Below are 19,522 nucleotides of genomic sequence, written 5' to 3'. Positions count from 1 at the left end.
AGTGTTCAGGCACCACTAGGGATGGGTGTACGGTTTTGGCCGAGCATAAGTTTGACCTAAACATCGCCTATTCAGGTACTCGCCTAACACCTGAACTTTCTCAGCACTTAGCGGGATGTTCGCATGGCAAGTGCACAGTCAATAGGTTCTTAAGGCTTCCCTGCTGAGAGCTGAATTGAAAAAAATTATTCTAAAAATAAAATGTAAATTTAAAAAAATTGGGGTAAAACAGCTTGGGGGATCCCTCTTTTTTTAAATGTTGGCGTTCCTTTTAAAATCTATACCAAACCCGGAGGGGGGCGGACAGACAAAGGCATGAGCCTGTGAGGATGTAGCAGCTGGGAGCTGCAGGTGAAACAGTCAGAGCTGACAAAGGTACAGCGTTTTGTGCATGAGCACTGGGACGGTCTGGAGGACCGAGGCAGGATGACTAAGAAGTGAAGCTGCAAAGAAAGAGCCACGAGGCTAATTATTCTATGTTTATCGCATTGATGATTGGAACCCCCTGCATGGGAAGATATCCATGTAAACTTTTGTGTTTTATTTGTTTTAAGTAAAAGTGGGAAGAAATAGCCCTGAAACAGACTACTGGCATGGAGTAAACTCACTGTTTGGTGCTACCAATGAGCTGCAAATTCCCCAACTTGTCATAGTTATTACAATGCTGATGTTTAAAATGAAAGTGTAAGGTTGTGACCATAGATTTCCTTTAAAATAGCTGGGAACTACATAGTATCTAATTTCAGTCTGTAATATACGGCACAGCTTAGAGCACAGCTGTGAGGACTATATAACATAAACCGTGCCACGCGGTGGCCGACTTGATTACTCTCTTACAAGGTGACAAGGTCAGACTAGAACTTTGGTCTATGTTATTTCATTGTACAACAGAACCAATGTGCCAATATAAGAGGTTGATTACCCTGTATCTATTGAATGCAGCTAAATCCTTGATCCCACTTTACCGGGGACACTATACACACTTTGAATCAATGGCTGCGTAAAGTAGAGGATATATGTCTTCTAAAACAACTTACGCAAATTGTCAGGGGCACTGTTACCATACACTCTAAAATATGGGCCTGCTGGTTCGAGTTCAAAACCACTTATTTGTATTGCGATATCATCTCAAGTCTTTGACTGCTTTCTATGGTAATTGTGTTTGTTTGCAGTTTATAACTGTCATTCTTTACTTTGGATCTGGTATCAATCATTATACATCCGACACCCCCCTCTTTTCCTTAGTCCCCCCTTCTCTTTCTTTTCTTATTTTTCCTCCTTTTCTTTTATTCTTTCTTTCAACAATTGTAAAGAGATGCTCTCTGTGTAAGCCATACTGTTATCTACCTTTTGTGATCATGCAAAGTCTTGTTTACTGTCTGACTGTGATGTGACCCAATATGGTATTATATGTTCTTATTCATAAGATCTTGCTTGTTTTGTTTTTTTGTATTGTTTTTTTCTTCAAATAAGCAATAAAAACGTATTAAACAACCAAAAAAAAAACATAAATCGTTCCCCAAGCAGGAGTATGTAATGTACAACACAGCTTATAGAATGCAGGGGTCAGGGGTATGTAGTATTGGTGCTGGTCATGGGAGGAAACAATGCTCAGGCATTGGTCGTATGCAGAAAATATTTCTGAGGTCAATCAGTGAAAGAATGCCCCAAACCTCAATATCAGAAGAATACCCCCCTTCCCAAAGTATCAGTGAGAGAAATGTAGCACCCTCCTAGGTAGGTGCTAGTGAAAGAGTATAGTTTTGAGCTCTGTCTGCTTACAAGAGGGGCTGCAGGCAAATCTATATTGTTCTCTGCCTACCAGAGAGCAGGATCTGTTAGTGAGGTCTGCTCATTGTATTCAGTATGCCATTAATTCAGTCTGGATAGTGTTTCACGCTGGTCCAATAGGGAGGCATGTTGGACAGTGGGAGGAAACCTGGCGAATGGGTGCATAGGCTTTTGATACAGTCCTGATGATTGGCAGAGGGCAGGTCGCCTCGGAGCATTCTGGGATACTGTATAAAAGCCAGGAGCACATGTACTGAGGGGTCTTTCGTTGGAGAGCGGAGTACCAGAGGGAGGGGGCGGCTGCCTCCTCTTCTGTAGAGGTGCCATGCGGACGCTGGAGGTCGTCCTGAGGGCCAGAGGAGTGGTTGAGAGGAGCTGAACCTAGAGGTCCAGGGAAGCTGACTGAGAGGGGAGACACTGGAGACCCTGTGGCTGCAGTATCGTGAGTACAGGGACTCGTGCCAAGGGGCCTGACCTGAGGGGGCCCCCCTGCTCAAAGGATAGTCAGTGGACAGGTGTCAGCGGAGAGAGAATACTAGGGAGAGTGTCCCGAAGATAAGAGTTTGTCCACCAAGTCGTCTTGAAGGAACCAAGAATCTTAATTCCTATTCATCCAGAGTGGCAGGATGGATTGACAGCCTGGCTGTTCCACATCTAAAAGCAAAGTAGAGAAGATAGAAGTCCTCAAATACTGTGAATAATTAATTGGAGTATACCACTATTTCCTTCTCCTATCCCCATTATAAAATAAACAACCAAACAACCAAATACCCCTGGACTGATTATTGAAGTGTGAGCCAAGAGGAAATAGGAAATTGCATTTGCTTATGGCCATGTTCTGGTAACCAGGGGGACCCGCAGAGTGAATGTCTAGCAGCTCTTACGGGGGCAGTGCCCAGTGCTACAGAAATAATACCTCTTTCCAGCATCTCAGCATCTGCAACAGTGGGAAGAGTTTAAAAGAACCCCCCCCCCTCCCCTAAGAAATAGGTAGACAGTTAGAGCCAGATCCCTCCTTTGTAAGCATTGGTGGTCAGTGGCATATTCCTGCCTAGTCAGGCATTGGTGGTCAGTAGACTCTAACTCTTTTCCCTCTGCAGGCATTGGTAGTCAATGAAAGAGCCTTTCCCCTGCCAGGAATTGGTGGTCAGTAAAAGAATAACCCCTCCCTTAATGATTTCACCTTTCCCAGTAACATACCCTACAACCCCCCCCCCCCCTTTTCTTCCCAGGCAGTGGTGGTCAGTGAAATTTTCCTCTTTCCCTCTCCAGTTATTGGTGTTCAGTAAAAGAATCCCCATTCCCCTTGGACATTGGTGGTCAGTGGAAAAAATCCTCCCATCCCAGGCATTGATGGTCAGCAGGGGGCAGCGCAGTAAATACTTACCTGTGTCCTGCTCTGTGCTCATATTTCACGCCTGTGCATTTTTAGCATGCTAAATGCAAGTGCATTGTAGCGCTCTTAGTATGTGCATGGGGGTGCCATTATAAGTGAATGAATGCAGTTAACCAAGTGTTTCATCTAGCTTTATTGCACCACATAGATTTGAATGGACCCCAAAAGTAAACATGCAAAAAACATTTATTAAATTAAAATGCAAACTTTAAGGTTGAATTCCAGCTTAAACCTAACTAGTCTCCTTTCCCTCTCCTAACACCTACGCTAACCTGTGTGAAAAAGATGTATATATTTACCTATTTTCAGCCCAGTCATGTGATCCAGGTCCCCTGTGTCAGCCAGCGGCGGCTGCAGGAGATAGCAGGGAGTGCCAACAACAGCTGGAACATGGATGCTATGGGTGATGTCACCACTCCTGGAATTCCCAGCTGTTGAAATATTTCTTCTCTACCCTGCAGCTGCTGCTGGGTGACATAAATGGTTAACCACTTGCTGACCCCCCTGGTACGTCACTCGCCCGCGAGCCAATAGGTGGCGAGTGCGCGCCGCCGGAGGCGCGCTCCCGCCCCCACTCGTTCACTGCCATCCCCGCGCGAGTGACCGGTGGCTCCGATGTCCTCCGGCCACTCACGATCTCCCGCTGGAGAGGGAGAAAGGCAGGCGGCTGATGTAAACACAGCCTTCTGTCATTCTCCCTGGTGTAACTGCAGGGACTACATGATCCTGCTTTGTAGGATCGTATGTCTCTGTGGTTACATCAAAAGCCACGCCCCTTGACAGTTAGAAGCACGCCCCTAGGGACACACTTAACCCCTGGATCGCTATAAAGTTAGCCCCTTCCCTGCCAGTGTCATTTTTACAGTAACAGTGCATATGTATAGCACTGATTACTGTTATAATGTCACCGGTACCCCCAAAAGTGTCAAAAATGTCAGTCAAGGGTCCGATCTGTCCACCGCAATGTCGCAGTCCTGCAAAAAAAATCGCAGATCGCCGCCATTACTAGTTAAAAAAAAAAAAATAAAAATGACATAAATTTCCCGTAGTTAGTAAACGCAATAACTTTTGCGCAAACCAATCAAAATACGCTTATTGCGATTTTTTTCACCAAAAATATGTAGCAGAAAACAAATTGGCCTAAAATGTTAAAAAATTCAGATTTTTACATTTTTTTGGGGGGGGGGGGGGGATTTCATATAAAAAAATGTGAAAAATATTGTTATTTTTTCAAAATTGTTGCTATTTTTTTGTTTATAGCGCAAAAAGTAAAAATCGCACAGGTGATCAAATACCACCAAAAGGAAGCTCTGTTTGTGGGAAAAAAAGGAAGTAAATTTCATTTGGGTACAGCGTCGCACGATCGCGCAATTGTCTGTTAAAGTCACGCAGTGCCGAATCGCAAAATAGGCCCTGGTCTTTGAGCAGCCAAATCCTCCGGGGCTTAAGTGGTTAATGTAACTGGACCAGAACAGGCTGAAAATGGTTAATTACAATCCCACATCCAAAAACGTTATGATATTGTGAACAATCAACATCAAAACAGAATGCAATGATTAGCAAATAAATAAAACCACATTTTATTCACAATAGAAACCAGCAAGCATATCAACTGTTTAAACTGATAAGGTAATCTTGAAACTAATGGCAGCAACACGTCTCAAAAATGTTGGGATAGGGCGACAAAAAGCTGGCAAAGTAAGTGGTACTAATAAGAAAGAGCTGGAAGACCATTTTGCAACTAGTTAGGTTAATTGGCAACAGGTCAGTAACATGACTAAGTGTAAAAAGGGTGTCTTGAGGAGAGTCAGAGTGTTTCAGAAGTAAAGATGGGCAGAGGTTCACCAATCTGTGAAAAGCTGCATCTAAAAATTGTTGAACAATTTGAGAATAATGTTCCTCAACGTAAAATTGCAAAGACTTTAAATATATCATCATCTACAGTAAATAATGCGATAAAAAGGATTCCGAGAATCTGAAGAATGTCTGTGCACAAGGGACAAAGCCAAAACACAATATTGGATGCCTGTGATCTTCGGGCCCTCATACAGCACTGCATTAAAAACAGGCATGATTTTGGAATGGGCATCACTGCATGGGTTCAGGAATACTATCAAGAATCACTGTCTGTGAAAAAAGTTAAAGCTCTATCATGCAAAGAAGACATATTTGAACATGATCCAGAAAGCCCGTCATCTTCTCTAAACCAAAGTTTATTTAAAATGGTCTGTTGCAAAGTGGAAAACTGTTCTGTGGTCAGACAAATTTAATTTTTTTTTTAAATCAAGAAAAGCTTTATTGAGTAAAATTCACACCATTACATTCAATAAGAGAAACACTGTCGGTTGACAACAGCAAACCATAAACATTGCATAGTCCACACCATGCCACATACCCCCCAAGTTTATCGCAGATAAGTACAGTTCAATCCACATAAAAGAGAACAGAGTATATGGAAATGCATGAAACTCTCCCATCCCCGTCACTTGAACCAAAAATTAACAAGAGTGCCACCTCCAGGAATTATAATAACAAACGGTCCAGAACGAGATCATCAGGGGCCATGCCCGGACTGTTTAACCATGCACCCCATACCTTAGAGAATTTCTGAGGCACCCCCCTATGTTGGTATTCAACCTTCTCCATACGTAAAGTGGAAGCCATCTGTTCCAGCCACATCCTATACATAGACAAATTTAAATTTGACATTCCTTTTGGCAACCATGGGCACAGCATCCTCCATACTAAAGAGGAGAGCTTGTTATCAGTGCTCACGTGAAAAGCCTGCAACTTCGATGGTATAGAGATACATCAGAATGGGTAGCTTGCGCCTGATATTTCCAGGTTTTAGAGCAGCATTTGCTCCCATCTATGATGATATCTTTTTCAGGGAAGGCCATGCATATTTCAGCAGGACAATGTTAAACCATATACTGCATCTACGACAACAGAATGGCTTCATAGTAGCAGAGTCTGCTTAACTGCCTGCCTTCAGTCGAGACCTTTCACCAATTGAAAATATTTGGTGGGCTTGGAATGAAAAATATGACAAAGAAGACCCAGGACTGTTAAGCAGTTAGAATCCAATATCAGGAAAGAATGGGACAACATTCCTTCCCAAAACTCCAACAACTGGTCTTCTCAGTTTACAGAGTGTTGGTAAAAGAAGAGGGGATGTTACACTGTGGTAAATATGGCCCTGTTTCAACCTTTTAGACGCATATTGCTGCCATCAATTTCAAAATTGCTGTATTTTTTTCCTAAAATGGTTTTCTCAGTTTAAACATTCAATATGCTTTCTTTTTTTTTTTTTTTTTCAATTAAAATATTTTTGGATTATCCAAAATACAAAAAAGAGATTGGTTCACAAAACAATCATATAAAATCACATTACAATTTTAGCACCCCCCTGTTCCTTACATCTTTCCTCGGTCACTCTTCAAGTTCCTTCTAATTTCGTATATTTGGTTGTTTTCCTGTATTCTACCCACTTTCTCCAGACAGTTTTAAATTTTCCCATTTCATCTTTATCTTGATGGTATAATTCTTCATTTTGATAAATATTACACATATAAACAAAATGGTAGGAACAATCCGAAAACTTGTGCAACATAAAATAAACACTAATGCAAAATGAATATTGGTAAATCCACAATACATGTTATATGTCACAGATACAGTAGATGAATAGAAAACAGTTTGTCTGGACTCGGTGATAGGACATACAGCATAAGTGCTGCTCGAAAGGCTTGTCGATCTATCCCTGAGATAAAAAAAAAAAAAAAAAGAAGTACATCACCCATACCATGGGTGAATAGACCTGGTTGCCCACCATATAAGTTGAAGCGGTGGGCAAGGGTCATCCTGAGACAGATAGGATTAAATAAGAATGCAAGAAGTAGCGAGATAAGGAAAGAGGTGAAAAGAGAGATTAAGGGCAGAGAAGGAGAGAAGGGAAGGGAGAGTAGGAAGGGAACAGGGTGGGGGCCCCCGGTGAGGCTCCCCCGGTACCAGGATGTTCCCTATCAGTACCCCCGTACCGTATGGCAAAAGATTAAAGGATGTATAGAGTGAAGCTTAGTTGTTAAGTTTCAGGTGATCATATTCTTTTGTAACCGAATAGGTTCGCCATGTGGACCAAATTTTCCTAAACTTATCGTTTTTTTCAGTCTTCATAGCAATCGTCCTCTCCATCTCATGTATATGGTCTATTTTAATTATCCAGTCCACAATAGAAGGTGTCTGGGTAGAATTCCAATGCATTGGGATAAGACTCTTGGCAGCATTCAACAAGTGTCTTACTAGAGAGGATTTGTATTTTTCATAGGAAAAAGGGTTGATGTGATGAAGGAACGTAGGCGCATCAAAGTCTAGGGCTACATCTGTATTGTGTTTAATCCAGTGTGCTATAGATTCCCAGTATGTCCTTATTTGTGGGCAGTCCCACCAGAGGTGTAAGAACGTTACACGTTCCTTGTTCCATCTCCAACAGGAGTCTGACACTGTAGGGAACCATTTCTTGAGCATCGCTGGGGTTCTATACCACTGAGTCCTGATTTTAAATGCTGATTCCTGAAGCCGTGTACTGAGTGAGCATTGGTGAGAAAAGATGCAAGACTTTTTCCACTGTGCATTTGTAAACGAGCAGCCTAGATCATTTTCCCAGAGTGTTTTGTACACATTTGTAGAGTCAGGTGGCTTATTATGAATCCACTTATATGCCTGTGAGGTAACTTTCCTCATTGGATTGGCTTATCATTGGAGTCGGCAGCTATTTTCAATGCAGAAACTTTAAATTCTTTTGAATGTAATTTCATGCCCTGTATTGATGGGTCCAAGTTAATTGATCTAATAAGTGGCTCCAGAGTCAGTATGAATAGAAGGGGAGATAAAGGGCATCCTTGTCTTGTGCCATTATGGAGTGTTAATGGATTAGAAAAGATACCATTGACCCTGACTTTTGCTTGTGGATTCGCATAGAGAGCTTGTATCCATGATCTCATGTTAGTCCCTAGGCCCACATGTTCGCATGTGGCGAAGAGGAAGTCCCATGCAACCCGATCAAAGGCCTTCTCTGCATCAGTCGAGAGCAGAAGACCTTCAAATCCAGCCGACCTGGCTCCATTAATCATGATCAGAGATTTAATAATATTATCCCTGGCTTCTCTGCCAGGCATGAATCCCACCTGTTCAGGGCCAATGATCTTCTCCAGGAAAGGGCACAATCTGTCAGCCAGAATTTTTGCAAAAATTTTAAGGTCAATGTTCAGTAAAGAGATAGGCCTATAGCTGGAACAGGATGTTGTGTCTTTATCTGGCTTGGAAACTACCGTAATATGAGCTAAAAGGAAATCATTTGAGGGTTGATTATTATCTTTAATTACATTGAGTGCATCTGTCAAGTGTTGGGCTACGTATTACACATTGAGTTTATAGTGTTGAGACGTGAAACGTCTGGTCCTGGACTCTTCCCTGGTTTTAGAGCTTTGATCGCAGTCTTAACTTCCTCAGTTGTTATGTCTGTCTCAAGGCTAGAAACATTGTCAGCGTTTAGGGAAGGCAACCCACTATTTATCAGGTAGTCTTTTATGGCTTGTTCTCTGTGTGGTATAACGTGTTCTGGTTTATTTTGTGGTGGAATATTGTATAGGTTAGAGTAAAAGTCTCTAAATATGTTAGTTATGGCCTTAGGGTCCTGAATTAAATCGCCATGTGTGTCTTTCTTACTCCTAGTATGTTATTTGACATCTGTACATCTTTTAGGGCTCTGGCCAATGTCTTGCCCGATTTATCTCCATGTTCATAATAGAGAGATTTTTTGAAAAAGAGAATCCATCTCATGTCTGTTTCAAGGATGGACTGGAGTTCCCTCCTTGAGTGGGACAGCTCCTCCTCTACTTGTACAGCAAGTGATTGTTTATGTCTCAATTTCAGATTTGAAATTTAATGAGTAGGCTGTTTATCAGACATTCCTTCTCCCGTTTCTTTTGTGCCCCTATGCGAATTAACTCACCACATATAACTGTTTTGTGGGCTTCCCAGACCGTGAGTGGTGAGATCTCTGGAGAGCAATTCTCATTGAAGTAATTGGTAATGGTAGATTGGATTTGTGTTTGAGTTGGTAGGTCTAGTAAGAGAGAGGAGTTTAACCTCCAAGAGAAGTCACACTCACGTCTGGGAGTGAATTGCATATGGAGAGAAATCGGGGCATTGTCTGATATGGTTATTAGCCCTATTTCCGCACTATGCAGCTCCGAGAGATCTCTTTGGGTGATAAAGATGTTATCAATCCTACTATATCTTTTGTGTATTGCGGAATAATATGTGAAGTCTTTAGTTGAAGGATGGAGTGTTCGCCACACATCAATCAAAGTGAGGGATTGAAGACTGAGCTTTATTTTTTTAAGAATAGAGTAGGTAAGACTAGACCTACCAGAGGACGTGTCACACGCCGGCCTCAGCGGCACATTAAAGTCTCTGCCCAGTATGACACATCCCCTGGCAAACCCCTTAAGCTCACCCATCAATCGATTAAAGAATGTTACGTGGGCTTTATTAGGGAAGTAGACATTGGCCAGAGTCACTGGTTTGTTTCCTATAGAGCCAGTAATAAACAGAAATCTGCCTTCTGGGTCAGCCAGGTATCTATCCACAACAAAGGTGGTATCCCTGTGTAAGAGGATAGCAACTCCCTTTGTTTTAGCTTGATCACTTGAAGCATAAAAGGCATAAGGAAAGGCTTCAGGTGCTCTGACTGTGCAGGAAACCTAGGATCTCAAAGCCTTCAAACTCAAGGTGGTCATACAGAATTTAAGGCTTCAGTTAGTCTAGTATTAACATATCCGAGAAGTTTGGGAAATGTCCAAGATAGGGTGCCTTAATAACGGTAGGATCTGTGGCAAAGCAGATTCTGGTTATAATTTGTAGTGAAGAGATACTCATCAGATTTGTGCTGCAGGCTGCACAGTAGCTGGACTGACAAAAAGGAAAATTGAGTAACCACTGCCATCAAGTGGACAAACAGAGTATTTGCATGCCAAAGATTTTCCAAGGTGATTTAAAAGAAAACAGAACTAAATGGGAAACGATTACAACTGAACAGAAAGTTATATGGGCATTTTTAAGGCAACCTTAATTGCGCTCCCTGGTTCTAGGTACCTTTGGAGGGGATCCAAAGAGGGAATTCAGCTCACGATTCTTTTGATGTTTCCCTTTCTTATGATGTGGAAAGCGCGAGGTAGAAGCCTCTGGGGTGTCTGGTATTTGCCCTTGAGAGTGTGGCGTCAGGAATTCTGCATACCAGTCAGGTAATTCAATGTGGTCTAGGTGTAGATTGGCGCAGAAATTCGGTAAATCGCCAGGGGTGCATAAAAGATGCTGTTTCCCCCAAAAGTAACTTGAACTGCGAAGGGAAATTTCCATCTGTATTGAATGTTTTTTGCCTCTAAAGCTTCCAGTATGGGCTTGACAGCTCTCCTGTTCTTTAAGGTTATAGGGGAGAGGTCCTGGAACAGTTGGATTTGAGCTTCATTAAAGAGAATTTGGTCATTTTGTCTAGCCTTGACAAGTATTTCTTCCTTTAAAGGGTGGCTTGTCAGGCAGCATATGATATCTCTCGGAGGGGCATTTTCTGGGGCCTTGGGAAGCAGTGCTCTATGAGCCCTGTAAGGGATTAGCTCGGTGGCGGGTGTGGATGACCCCTTTGGGGGTGCGTTTTCACAGAGAGATAGCCGAGCAGAGGTTGAAAACAAGACTGATTTATTCATGCAATTTACTTCACACAATTGCAAGCGTCAAAACAGCCAAAATAAAATAAAAGACAAAATAAATCCTTGCCTCTGTGGACGGCTACCTTCTCACGCTGGAACCTACCTAAGAAGTCTTTCCAACCTACTGTTGGGCCGACACTGCTGATCCTACAGCAGACACTCAAATGTCCATTTGTTTGCTTTTCACACAGCACAAACATTGTCCATTGAACATGTCCCTTTGTTTCTTTCACATCAACACATGTTCATTTATAACAGGATCCTTTACTCTTCAGATTCTTCACATTGAACACAGTTCATTTAACAGGTCCCTTTACTCTTCACACTCTTCACATGGAACACTTTGTCTTCTCACCTTTGAGACGTCTTCACTCGTGGTTACCCTCCTTAGCTTCACATCGCTGTAGGGGTCTTCTCCCATGCTCACCAGCTTGTCGGGAGGCACACATCCGACTGTCCCCCTCTCCCAGCCCACACGGCGACAGGCGGCAGCAGTCCTTCTCCCATGCCCACACGGCGTCGGGAGGTACACGTATGTCTGTCCTCCTCTCCCAGCCTACACGGCGACAGGAGGCAGCACTCAATAGATTTTCTCTGGACAAATTATAGAGGCCTTGATCTCCTCATTCTGAACAGCTGAATGGTTTTCAACTTCCTGCTGGCTCTTTTTGCAGCCAACACCCTATAGTATCAGTGAACTTTTCAAAGCAGGTGGGAATGTGTCTCCTCTCAGTGACTACATTCCCAGATTTACCTGACTTCCTGTCACATACCCCCCCCCTCTTGTTTCAACCCTAGGGTTGGGACACATATTTCCAGGCACGCATGTGTCAGGCACTGCTGACTCACTGATAAGCCTCCTATTATCCTCAAGCTTCCGGATGAAACTGTTTCTGTCATCTTCACTGACAGATTTCTCAGAAATGCCACACAGTTTGTCTCTCATCTCATATACACATTCTTCAACTGCATTTTTGGCATAATTTTGCTCCTTCTCGTTTCTGTCATCTTCATTGACAGCTTTCTCATAAATGTCAGACAGCTTGTCCCTCATAACCGTCTGTCCAATCCACCATGGAGGACCGTGATCCATAGGCAACTCAATTGGGCTAGTCTTAAGGTCTTCAACATTCTTAAGACGCCTCTCTCTGCAATCCATAAATGTTTTCCACAAAACTTTGAGAACCTTTGCTTCACTAAGCTTTGTTCCAAGTAGGGACTCTTGACATCCCTCTGTGACTTGAGTTGCCTCTCCATACAGCTGTACACAATCATTGACTTTTTGTTGTAAAAGGGAATGATCTTCCTTCTTGAGCTTTGCTTGCTCTAAGATGCTGTGCAGAGGATTTTCCAATTGAGACAACAGGCTGTCACACATTTCTTCAAAGTGACCCCTGTTCCTTTTCCCAGAGATATCAATATCATTCAAACATTTCATATTCATAGGCAGATCTGAAGCATTTGCACTCATCAACTTCTTAAACTTTTCGCCCTCCTGAGCGAGTCGCAGTAAAGGCCTACTATTTGATTTGATATTCAGTTTATATTTCTTGCCAAACTCTTCACAGAAGTAGCCAACCAGAACATCATCAACTTTCCTTCCACCAACATAGGGGTTAAAGGCAACAACACAGTTGAACCCAGCGATCTGGGTGGTATCCATTATAGACCTCCTCTCTGCATCAGTGAAGAAGCATGGAACTGCAACACATTCTTTTACAGGTTTCTTCAATGCACTTTCTGCTGAACTATTTGACCGCTCAAGGTCACCTAGTTCCTTTTCTCTATCTGAATTCCACATGGAATGTATCTCAAGATCACGATCAAACTTCTGCCACCCGTCTTTCACCAGTTCCATTTTGGAAACACTCCCTGAAAGGCACTTATTCATTTGCTTCACGTTTTCACCAACAGCCTTAGTTTTCTCCACTAGGTGGCGTTTGCTTTTTTCTCCCAGATTTATATCACTTGCTTTAGTTTTCTCCGCTTTAGTTTTCTCCACTAGGTTTTCAGCCTGAACTGAGAAATCATCACATTTCTTACACAACTCTTTTGTTTGCTGAAGCTCTAATGATACATTTTCCAATGCTTGAAGTTTTTGAAGGAACGGTTTATTCCAAAGGGGTGATTCAAGCCACGTGTCATCACATTTCTGAGGCTCACTCAGGACAGACCCCAAAACACTGATCCTTTTAAAAACTGCATCAGGCACACTATCCCCTCTTTGGGACAGATCCTCTGTTGCCTGGAATTCCTCTTCCAGTTCCTGCAACGGAATATTCATCTCTTCTACTTGCTGTTCTAAGGCTCGCTTAGACTTTTCTAGCTCCTGAACGCTTTTCACAACATCATCCTTGGAGCTGACCAATTCTTCCATTTCTGTACGCAGCTGTTTGTTAACACTTTCTAGTTCAGCCTTACACTCTAGAGCTTCCTCCAAAGAGCGAGCCAAGAACAGGGCTTTGCTCTCGTTTTCACGCACCTCCGTTTCTGCACGTGCGCGTTCTTCTGCATATTTTGCAGACACAGTCTTCTCTTCACCAAGCATCTGATCAAACTTCTTTTTCACATCTTCAACACACGTAATGAACCAACGCTTTCTTCCATGCGTTTTTTCATATCCGCTATCTGAGCTTGCAATGTTGCGACTTGCTCTGATAGGTTTTTCTTTGCTTCCGCCTCCTCTTTTAATTGTTCCAGGAAGCCATTTTTCTCATCTTCCATTTGTTTGAGCTTTGTGCTAAAACTCAGCCTTTGACACCTCTCTTCCTGTAAGAGTTCCTGCGTGTCTTGCAGCTGCGATTCCAAGATAGAAAAATCTTCCGCAATTTCTCTAGATTTTCTGTCTGCTTGAGAAAGCTGATTTGTAACATTGTCCAACTCAACCTGCAGTCGGTTTGCCTTCTCTGACAGCTTAGCACACAATCGGTCACCTTCTGACACCTTGACTTGCGATTCCAGAAGCTGTGCCTCTACTTTTTCCCTCTTATGTTCACAATCTCCTTTTCCCTGCATAAGAGCCTTCACCTCATTGGCTAGTTTCTGGGAATGAGACTGTAATTCTGCCACACAGGCTTCTTTCTCCTTTAACTGCTGCTGGAAACGTTGGGCTTCACCTTTCCAACTTTCACAGTCTGCACGTAATTCATCTACCACATTGCTCAAAGTGGTGAGCTCATACACAGTACTCAGTAATTTAGCCTCTCTTTCACTTTTCTCGTTGTCGCTGAGAGACAATGTCGCTTTCAGAGCAACATTCTGTTCCTGCGACTCCTGCAGGTCTATTTTTGTAACTTCCAAACACTGAAGATTTTTTTCCAGCTGATTACGCAACTCCAACATTTCACACATACTTTGCTTCTGCAAAGTCTGAATTTCAATTTCCTTTTCCATGAGGATGGTATCTTTCTCCTTTATAGTGTCTTGACATTTTTGCAACTCGACCAAAAGAAGAGCAGTGGATTCTTCCCACTGTAACACATGAGACTTGAGTAGTTCATTCATTTCCTGCAAGTTTCTATGCTCCATTTTAAGCAATTCCAAGGCTTGTTCCTTTTCTTCCATTTTCCGTTGCAAGGCATCCAACTCAGCCCTGCACACATACTCTGTTTCCTCCAAACCGATGGCCTCCATTGGCTGCTGGCGTCTCTGTTTCCAGCCTGCCATGCTCTCTTGATGAGCCTTTTGTTGAGCTGCAAAGCTCCGTTGTTTCAGCATCTCCCCCATTTTGGGTTTACTTTTCATCTGAGCACACTGCGTCTCCATAGCAGTTTCATCAGTGTTGCTAGGGACAACAACCTTCCTCTTTAGTAGACTCTCTTTAGGCATGGATGGGGCTGGTTCAGACGGTAACATCCCCTCCATCCATAGAATCCGGTCTCTCATTTCATCTATCTTTGCATTTTTCAGGCGTTTGGATCGCCCCATCTTCAATAACTCCACAAATTTTTCACAGTCCAGCAAAAATTTTCAGACCACTGTCTCTTTAACACATGTAGTTTTTCTCTCTCTTGCAAGATCTCTTTTCCTGCACACACAGTTTGTGCAGTCACTTGCACCAGACACAACAAAGTTCATCAAATAATTTTGAGACCGCTGTCTCTTTAAAACACTTTTTTTTTTTTTTTTTTTTTCTGTCAGGATCTTCTCTCCTGCACACATAGATTGTGCAATCTCATGCACCAGATAAAGTTCATCAAACATTTGCACTTCCTTGCAGGGATCTCTGCTTATGCCCACTGCATACCTCCACCATATGTAAGGGATTAGCTCGGTGGCGGGTGTGGATGACCCCTTTGGGGGTGCGTTTTCACAGAGAGATAGCCGAGCAGAGGTTGAAAACAAGACTGATTTATTCATGCAATTTACTTCACACAATTGCAAGCGTCAAAACAGCCAAAATAAAATAAAAGACAAAATAAATCCTTGCCTCTGTGGACGGCTACCTTCTCACGCTGGAACCTACCTAAGAAGTCTTTCCAACCTACTGTTGGGCCGACACTGCTGATCCTACAGCAGACACTCAAATGTCCATTTGTTTGCTTTTCACACAGCACAAACATTGTCCATTGAACATGTCCCTTTGTTTCTTTCACATCAACACATGTTCATTTATAACAGGATCCTTTACTCTTCAGATTCTTCACATTGAACACAGTTCATTTAACAGGTCCCTTTACTCTTCACACTCTTCACATGGAACACTTTGTCTTCTCACCTTTGAGACGTCTTCACTCGTGGTTACCCTCCTTAGCTTCACATCGCTGTAGGGGGTCTTCTCCCATGCTCACCAGCTTGTCGGGAGGCACACATCCGACTGTCCCCCTCTCCCAGCCCACACGGCGACAGGCGGCAGCAGTCCTTCTCCCATGCCCACACGGCGTCGGGAGGTACACGTATGTCTGTCCTCCTCTCCCAGCCTACACGGCGACAGGAGGCAGCACTCAATAGATTTTCTCTGGACAAATTATAGAGGCCTTGATCTCCTCATTCTGAACAGCTGAATGGTTTTCAACTTCCTGCTGGCTCTTTTTGCAGCCAACACCCTATAGTATCAGTGAACTTTTCAAAGCAGGTGGGAATGTGTCTCCTCTCAGTGACTACATTCCCAGATTTACCTGACTTCCTGTCACAGCCCTTTCAAAGTCAATGGGAGACTCTTCAGGCCTTTCTAGGAGGCTGTTGAATATAGATTGTAGGGCAGGTTTAATTTGCTCCCTTTCCACAGATTCAGGGATCCCCCTTACTCTGACGTTGTTCCTGTGACCCCTATTATCCAAATCCTCCAATTGTCTATTCATATTTATCAAATGGGAAGAATGGGAGAGAGTTACATCTTCCAGCTTCCGAATTGCTCTGTCCCTATGTCTGCCAGCCTTTTCCACAGCAGACATTTGATCAGAGAGTCTGATGATGTCTGCTTTTAGATCAGTTATGGCACTTTTCCACTGCAAATACTGACTCGGCTCTACTTGGCCCTGCTTGGCCCTGTTTGGTTTTCCACTGCATGGTACCGCATGGTACGGTGTTGGAACGGTTCGGTACGGTTTGGTATGGTTTGCTTTTCCACTAAAGTAGTACTAAAGTAAGTGGGTGGAATAACAATGATTCTCTGACCAATCAGTGGCTAGTAGTGACAAACAGTCAAGGCTGCATGCAAAGGATTGTGGGATATGGTACCAGCACGGCCCTGTTGGAACCACAACTGAGGTGGTGCTGTTTAAGTGAGTCGTACCGTTCGGTTCCATGTAGTGGAAAAGCGCAGCCGTACCGTACCGTGCCGAACCCTTCGTACACCGTACCATGCGGTACCAGCAGTGGAAAAGCACAAAAGCGAGCCGAACCGTTCTGTTCCATGCAGTGGAAAAGCGCCATTATAGCAGCAGCAAATGATCCCTTAATGTCAGCAGTGATAGCTGTCATGTCCTTGTATGTCAGGGGGTGGTCAAGGGGGTCTGTATCTCCTACCGTATCCTCTTTATCAGCGAGTGATTCGGTGTCATAGTCCCCTTCTTCTTCATGCTGTGTAGCCCGTGCCATCTTGGGGCCTAGTGATCCTCTCCTGCCGGCCTGTTGGGATCCGAAGAAATCCGGGATATTCTTAGCTGTAATGTTAGCTCCGGGTCTCAGGGGTTTGGAGATGGAGCCAGATTTGTTAATTTTGCCCATATTTCGTCTCTTGGATGCCTGCTTTTGCAATTAGGGAATGAATTGCTGATGGAGCTCTGTTCTCAGGCAGCCATGCCACACCCCCCAATATTTTCTACCCTTAACACCCAATCTCTCAGCCTAGGACTGTCCCTTTTCAGCCAACATTTAGGTATCAAAGATTTAGCAGCATTTATCAAATGTGGTATAAGCATCTTTTTATATTGTTTAATAGACAAGTTTGTTTTGTGCAATAGGAAGATTTCTGGGGTGTAAAGTATCTCCTCTCCTGTAATTCCCTGAATCTTCCGGTTAATCTCTTCCCAATATACCTGAATTTTGGGGCAATCCTACCATATGTGTAACATTGATCACACCAAGCCACATCCTCTCCAACAGAGTGGGGATTTGTCTGTTTGGTACCTATGTGCCTTGGTGGGCGTTATGTACCACCTGGACAAGCATTTATAATTTAATTCTTTTGTATTTACATTAGTTGCTGTCCCATCTGCCAATTTAAGAATTTTCACTTTACCTTGTTCACTCCATGTCGCTCCCAGATCCGTCTCCCATTTCCCAAGATATGAAGGTTTCTCTGGGTTCATAACCCTAGTGAGTATCCTATAGACCTTTGAGATACCATGTCTGGGTGCCCTCTGTGGAGCCAGTAGCTCCTCAAATGGCAACAAATTTTCACCTGACCTTATAGGCTGAGGCAGTGAGTCTACAAAGTGTCTCAGCTGGTAATATCTTATTTCATTGATTGAGAAAGCTTATTTTTTATGTCTCAGCTCTTGTAACGTGCATACACCCCCCCCCCCTCATTAAATCATTTAATTTTTATCTGTAATCCACCCCCCTATCCGTTCATTATTTCAAGGAAAAAAGAAAAATCTGTTCCGGTAAGTGGGATTAGTGGTGAGTTATTTTCCCTTTTTTTCTGTTTGTGTATTAAGTCCCAAATTTTGAGTTTCTGTGGTGTCACAGTGCATGTTTCTGTTGATAAGGGACGGTATTGTTGTGGTACCTAGATTACCTTATGTAGTGAAGTCTTACTAAGACCACCCAGCTTTTTTCTTTCGAGCTGTACGTCCAGTCTATAACCCATGCTATTAAAACCGCATTATAATACCTTTTAAAGTCTGGCATAGCCAGCCCCCCCCCCCCCCCCTGTGTTTTCTGTTTACTTAGTATTACCGTGTGAATTCTTGTTTTTTTCTTGTTTCCATGTAAACCTCAGTGTCATCTTTCTCAATACTTTGAAATAACTTTGTGGGATTTGAATAAGAATCATCTGAAACTTTCATTTAAATTTAATTTAACAAAGGGATATAAATTAGATGAAACAGGTCTCCCCAGTTAGCTGTCAAATTCACCCATAAGTATTTCAAATTATCTTTCCATTTAAACGTGATTTTTTCTTGCAAAGCTTGTTCCTCTTTCCTATCAATATTTATATTTAAGATCTCTGTTTTTGTTGGGTTTATTTTGAAAATTGACAGCGCTCCATAGTTTTTAACACCTTCAATATGTTTGGGAGGGATATTCTAGGTTTTGATATATAGAGCACTATGTCATCTGAGTATGCGGCTGTTTTATGCTCTTGTTTCTTTATTTCTACTCCCGTGATATCTGGATCTTTCCTAATCGTCGCCAATAGGGGTTCCAATGACAAGGCAAACAGCAGCGGCGTCAAAGGACACCCCTGTCTTGTTCCATTTTTAAGATCGAACGCCCAAAACAGGGTACCATTTATCTTTATCGCCGCTGTCGGTTGGCTATATAATATTTTAATCCACTGAATCATTCTGGTGCCTATACCTATTTCTTTCAGAGTCGCAAACATAAAACCCCAGTCAACTCTGTCAAATGCTTTTTCAGCACCTACTGACATGAAAAGAGTTGGTGGGACTTTTTGAAGAAGTAGCAATGTTCTAACACCATTGTCCCTCCCTTCTCTCCCGGGGATAAATCCTACTTGGTCCCGATGTATCCATTTTGGTATTAAGTCTTTCAACCTATTTGCCAATATTTTTGCGTAGAGTTTAGTGTCGAAATTTAACAATGAGATGGGCCTATAACTACTACATTGCATTATATCTTTGTCTTCTTCTGGTATTACAATTATATGTGCTAACAGTGATTCTCTTCCTAATCCTCTCCCTTCCCCTAAGGAGTTCCAGCGTAAGCACATATTATGTAATAATATGTCCTTGAATTTTTTATAATAGATCATGGAAAACCCATCTGGTCCTGGACTCTTTCCCGTTGTGGTTTCTCTCATTGCCTTCTCAATTTCTTCCTGTGCTATTGGTCTTTCTAGTGCTTCCTTCTCATCCCAGTCATCCTTCTTTGGCAAACTAGAGGCTTTTATCATCTATCTTCTCCCTCCTCTCCAGTTTCATTTTTTTCTAGAGGG

Source organism: Pelophylax lessonae (assembly GCF_965119305.1).
Source record: "Pelophylax lessonae genome assembly, chromosome: 1".
Classification (NCBI taxonomy): Eukaryota; Metazoa; Chordata; class Amphibia; order Anura; family Ranidae; genus Pelophylax; species Pelophylax lessonae.
Note: the sequence above shows the minus strand (reverse complement) of the source record.